Below are 7,082 nucleotides of genomic sequence, written 5' to 3'. Positions count from 1 at the left end.
CGTCACGACCCCAATTTTCCTTCGTAGGATGTCGTGATGGCACCTAGTCACTAAGACTAGGTAAGCCTAACACTTACTGAACTAAAAGACAGAATTTAACCACAAACAACTATTAAGCATGAAACAGAAATTTCTATAGTAAACCAATAATCCCGAGTGCAATATAATACCCAAAACCGGTAGTACAAGTCATAAGATCTACTGAGTTTACTGGATAAATCTTCTAAATACAACTGTTCCGGAATAGAAATAGACAGTACAAGTACAAAAATCAGAAGGTGACTCTGAGGTCTGCAAATGCGACGACGGGTATACCTTGAGTCTCCACAGCAAAACCCGGACATCTAGCTAGTGATCAACCAACTCCGAAGTACCTAGATCTACACAAAAATGTGCAGAAAGAATAGCATGAGTACACTACAGCGGTACCCAGCAAGTATGAAGACTAACCTTGGTGGAGTAGTGACGAGGAACAGTCAAGACACCTACTAGACTTAACAACCTGTACAAGTATGAATGTGAAACTAATAGGGAAACAATGTCATTATAAAACTAAGCATGGTAAAGAAAACAAAGCTATACTCGCAATAGGACACTAGAAACAACAACTAGCAATAGGTAGCAATTCCATGAAGTAAGCTGAACGAAGTTTAAGTCCGGTGAAACCAAGTAGAGAAAACAAGTAACAACTCAATAAGAGTAACCACTTCCACACAATATTTGTTCAAAGATTTTCCCCGATGTGCTTTGCCTCATAGTCACATTTCATGGGTCCCAATTCATGAATCCTAATCATTTGTCATCTTGTGCCCACATTACAATTCATAATCACACGGACGACTCACATGCCGAGGGAGTGACAGTATCTCATATCCGCAGAACAACTCACGTACCAATAATAACAATGACTCATGACCGCACGGACAACTCACGTGCCAATAGGACAACTCTCACACATAAGGCAAGTAAACGAGAGTATATATAAATGGTCAATAACATCAGGATTCATCTTCTTAAACCGGTATGGGTGATTAATTACATGTATGCTTGAGCAAGTGTTATATCACAACTCAAGTCAACAAGTGAGAGTAGAGGCAATGAATGGAACATAGGAAACCATCACCACAAAATATCCAACGTATAACTCACACAAGGTAGGCACCCCACCCCACGAATATCATCAATAACAATGCCCCCAGGCCATCATAGGTCATCATAAATTATCCCCGTCATAGCCCACCTTGTCTCGCCACGTTCTTAACAATAAAATAAATGTCTGCCTTGTCTTACCACACGTGCATAATAATATTCCCGTCTTGTCACGTTGCATGTGCAAATATCAATAGTAACAAAAGTACGGACAACTCACGTGCAAATACCCCGACAATCCTCTCAACAATACCACGTGTGCCAAAAACATAACGACACAATATAAGGCCTTTCACCACATGTGCCCACATGCCACAACTTTCCCTCAAAACAATTTCAATACTATAACCACGCATACTCAACAACACTAAACACAACAACAACAATAATAATAATAACACAAAAGTACGGCAAGTAAATCAACACAAGAACGACAAAATACAAGGAAATAGAAGAACAAGCTCACAATGAAAGACACAATAGGAAATAATGATTTCAACAAGAATAGCTCAACAAAGGGAGAGATAATGTATAATAATGATTCCACATAAGTATAACTCGACGATACGAGAGATAGCATGAATTAATAATTCCAAATAAGGATAAGTGAACAATGAAAGGGATAACAAAATATCAATTAAGTTTAAGTAATTACGTAAGAGATAATAATAACTTCAATTAAGGTTAAGCAATTACAGAGAAGATAATAATAACTTCAATTAAGGCACATAAGAGTTTATTGGCAATAAGGGTAGAACATGAATCAATCAACTCCAAATAAGGCACGTTAGAGTGAATTTAGTAAAGGGAGAATTTAACATGATAAGACAACTTCATTTTTTAATGAATATAAGAACCTAATAACCTAAAACGGTCAAATTCCTACAAATAAGCCCGCGGATGTACTCGTCACCTCATGTACACGGCTTCAGATGATACAATTAGCACAAATGACTCAAACCCTAAGGGGTAGTTCCCCCACACAAAGATAGGCAAGATACTTACCTCAAAGAAGCTATATCGATACTCTAAAATGACTTTTTCGGGTGAAACAACTTCCAGACGGCTCAAATCTAGCCAAATAACTTAACATCATAAATAAAACCCATAGAAAATAATTCCGGATAATAAAGCTTCGATCTTTAATTAAAACTAAAAGGTCAACCCAAAAAGTCAACTCCAGGCCCGCACCTCGGAATCTATCAAAATTTACAAAATCCTAACACCCATTCTGATACGAGTCCAACCATACTAAAATTATCCAATTCCGTTATCAAATCATCCCTCAAATCCTCATTTTATATTTTTGAAAGATTTACAAAAATTTCCATTTTCTTTCATTCAATTGACGAATTTAATGATAAAAATAATTATGGAATCATGAAATATAATTAATTTCGGATAAGGAACACTTACCCCGAGCAAACACCTGAAGAACCCCTCAAAAATCGCTCAAATCCGAGGTCTCTAGCTCATTAGATGATAAATGGAACAAAACTTCCGATTTGGGAAATAATATTTGCTGCCCAGGTATTTGCACATCGCGATCGCGGAAATAACAATGCGATCGCGAAGAAGAAATATCAACTGCCCAAAAATGCACTATGCAATCGCGAAAATAAGAATGTGATCGCGAAGAAGAAATATCACTGCCCCCAAAAAAGGCACTATGCGAACGAGGAAAAAGGAATGCGAACGGGGTTCATCATGACTCAGCCAACGCGATCGCGGACCATGCTATGCGAACGGGAAGGACAAAGCCTTTGCCTCCCCAACATGGTCGACACTACGCGAACGTGTAAGACAACATGCAAACCCGACGAAGCAACACTCACACGCACGCGATTGCGGGCAAAGCCATGCGAACGTGTAGAAGGAAAAAGGACCAGTCACCAAACAGCCTTCGCGATCGTGGACGACTGAACCTTCGCGATCGCAGAGAAGAAAATTAGATACCAACAATCTGCATTACAAAATAGGAGGAAAAGGCCGGTAGCCCATCCAGAGCACACCCGAGGCCCTCGGGACCCCATCAAAATATGCCAACAAGTTCCATAATATAAAACGGACCTACTCGAGGCCTCAAATCACATCAAACTGTATCAAAACTACGAATCACACATCAAATCGAACTTAATGAACTTATGAACTTTCAACTTCTACAACTCGCGCCGAATCATATCAAATCAACTCGGAATGACGTCAAATTTTGCATGCAAGTCCCAAATGACATAATGGAGCTAATCCAACTTTCGGAATCACAATTCGAGCCCAATATCACCAAAGTCAACTCCCGGTCAAACCTCTTAACCTTCCAAGCCTTCAACTTTCTAATTTTTGCCGAAATGCGTCAAATTAACCTATGGACCTCCAAATCCAAATCTTGAAACACGTGTAAGTGCAAAATCGCCATACGGAGCTATTGAAATCGTCAAAACACCATTCCAAAGTCGTCTATGCAAAAGTCAAACTCTAGTCAACTCCTTTCACTTAAGCTTCTAAAATAAGAATTATTCTTCCAAATCAATCTCGAATCATCCGAAATCCGAACTCGACCACACATGTAAGTCATAATACACACTACGAAGTTTCTCAAGACCTTAAGCCATCGAACGGGGCGCTAATTCTCAAAACGACCAGTCGGATTACATCCTCCCCTTCTTAAACAAACATTCGTCCTTGAATGTGCCAAGAACCATTCCGAAGTCATCAAATCACTGAATGCACTCACCATACATATACTCGCCCCGCGTCACCCCAATCCACATAAGCCTGACAACACCATCTCAACTGAAGATTTTTCCTTCCACCAGCACTAATGAGCCTTGGAACCAAATTTCTCACCATCCGATCATTTCCAAAAGATCCGATTACCACATCAACACACGGTATCAACATCAACCAGCTGCAACTACTCATACCTACACCCACAAGGTACAACCACATGACATAATACATCACACATATGCTCATAACAACATCTCTGACCGCCATAGCTGCCTATAATTAAATGCAGCACCGATAAATAACCTCATCTCAGCTAAAACCTCGTCCTGAACCTTCACAATACTAATAACGATGCAAGAAACATGAGGATCTCATAACCATTCACCCGAATCAACAAGTCACCTCTAAAGCCACCTGGGCACCCACCTTACAAGCTAAAACCCAATAAGCACAATGCGAAAATGACTGAATATGCAAAGAGAAACACATGAGAGAACTATCAAACAAGCTCGACAGGCACAACTCCCTATCTGTACCATACTACGAGTCAATTCCACAAGGGAGAATCAAAACACATGAACTAATCACAAGGATCTCATCCTAATATAACTTCATCGCGGCATGCAGCCCGATCCAAACATGTCAGACCACATGAAAACGCGAGAATCCCATCCTCAACTCTGAATCACAAGTAGAATACACATCGTAACAATCGAAACCTTCCACTATTTTAATTCTGCAGAATAAAATCACAACACATAACAAACTCCCCACGCCGGTAGAGCATCTACATCACAAATCGTAACCAACCACCCAAAATTCACATAAAAAAACTACCATAATGGGTAACATAAAGTCACGTCTAGTCTCATAGCTCTCAATGATGAATAAAATCAAACGATAGACATGGGCTACCACTATAGAATCTCCCAACAAGGATAAACACATAAGCAGTATACAAAATCACGAAACTCACCCATATATGAAGCAAGATAAGAGGACTCACCCCGATAAGCAGAACCAAATCGAAACAAGATTAATGCTCCTCTATAACAATCGAAACCATACCTGTAACAACACTATTTGGTCCAACGACCTCAGCCCCACCATAAAAAGCATATCAATGGGTCGGACCTCCTCCTTTTGGGAACCCTCCACATGCCTGACCTACATCCCTAGCTAGCGGTGCAGGGATAGCAGCAGCTAGAGCAGAACGCATGGCCTGAATACCACGATGTGACACATCTGTCCAGAGTTTGGGACAATCTCTCACCATGTGGCTGGTATCTCCACACTCAAAACAACCCCTCCACTGGCCTGGCAATGGAAGTTGTTCAGTGCGGGTACTCTAAGCTTCATGGGTATCTGAAACACTGTGCGAAGCTTGAAGTGAAAAACTGAACTGACTGACCCATAAAACCTCTACCATGCCGTACCAAAATAGGGACTAGTAGATCCTCCAGGTCTACGAGGTCTCTTAGCATGTCTGACCTCTCTCCCCTGATCCCACATGCCCTCTAATTTGCGAGCAATTTCTACCACCTGCTGGAATAGAACATCCATCTCCAACTCCCGAGTCATGCCTAATCATATACCATGACTGAGCCATTCAATGAACCTGCAGACTCGCTCTCTAACTGTAGAAACCAAAGCAGGTGCATGTTTGGACAAATCACTGAATCTAACACCATACTCTGACACTAACATAATGCCCTGTCGCAGCTGCTCAAACTCCGCGTGGCATGTATCTGGAATGGTATGGGGAACAAACTCTCTAAAGAACATCTCTGAAAATTGAGTCCATGAAAGTGAAGCTACACCGACCGGGCTACCCAACTCGTACGTTCTCCACCATTGATATGCCGCTCCTTTTAGCCGGAACGTAATAAAAGCAACCCTGCTTGTCTCCACAATACCCATAGTGCGGAGAATACGGTGGCACTCATCTAGAAAATCATATGCATCCTCTAAAGCCAAACCACTGAAAGTAGGAGGGTGATACTTCTTGAATCTCGCAAGTCTAAGCTATTCCTCCTGAGATATTGTTGCCCTTACCACGGGCTGAACTGGAATAACAGGCTGTGTCGGCATGACACTTGGAACTTGACCAATGTGGACTCGCTGCTCTGGAGTACGGGTGGCGGGAGTCTGAGCTACTCCCCCGGTATGTGAAGTGGCTGATGCAATCGAAATGAGCCCCGCCTGAGCTAATATGTCAAACATGCTCAGGAACTGTGCTAAGGTCTCCTGAAGTCTGGGTTACAGGCGCCTCTGGTACCTGTCCCCCAATAGTAGCTACTGGCGGCTCCTCAACTGCTGCTCTGATTGATGCTCTAGCTGTAGCACGTACTCCTCCTGGGCCTCTGCCTCTGCCTATTCCCTAGCCCCTAGCAACACCGGCTCTTGGGAAGCTTCATCAGTAACTACAGCTTGTGTCCTCACCCTCTGTGAGGGAATAAAATGATAAAAGCTCAACCTCTAAGATCAATAAATTCGCACGATAGGAATGAAAGAAGTGAAACTGTCCTAATAGTTCTGTAGCCTCTCGAAGATAAGTACAAACGTCTCCGTACCGATCTGCAAGACTCTACTAAACTCGCATATGACTCGTAGAACCTATGAACCTATAGCTCTAATACCAAGATGTCATGACCCTAATTTTTCTCCGCAGGATGTTGTGATGGCACCTAGTCACTAAGACTAGGTAAGCCTAACACTTACTGAAGTGAAAGACAGAATTTAACCACAAACAACTATTAAGCATGAAACTGAAATTTCTATAGTAAACCAGTAATCCCGAGTGCAATATAATACCTAAAACTGGTAGTACAAGTCATAAACTCTATTGGGTTTACTGGATAATTTTCTATGTACAACCATTCCAGTATAGAAATAGACTATACAAGTACAAAAATCAGAAGGTGACTCTGAAGCCTGCAAATGCAACGACAGGTATACCTTGAGTCTCCACAGCAAAACCCGGACATCTAGCTAGTGATCAACAAACTCTGAAGTACCTAGATCTACACAAAAATGTGCAGAAAGCATAGCATGAGTAAACCACAACGGTACCCGGTAAGTATCAAGACTAACCTCGGTGGAGTAGTGACGAGGAATAGTTAAGACACCTACTAGACTTAACAACCTGTACAGGCATGAATGTGAAACTAACAGGGAAACAATATCAATATAAAACTAAGCATGGT

Source organism: Nicotiana tabacum, chromosome 5 (assembly GCF_000715075.1).
Source record: "Nicotiana tabacum cultivar K326 chromosome 5, ASM71507v2, whole genome shotgun sequence".
NCBI lineage: Eukaryota > Viridiplantae > Streptophyta > Magnoliopsida > Solanales > Solanaceae > Nicotiana > Nicotiana tabacum.
Note: the sequence above shows the minus strand (reverse complement) of the source record.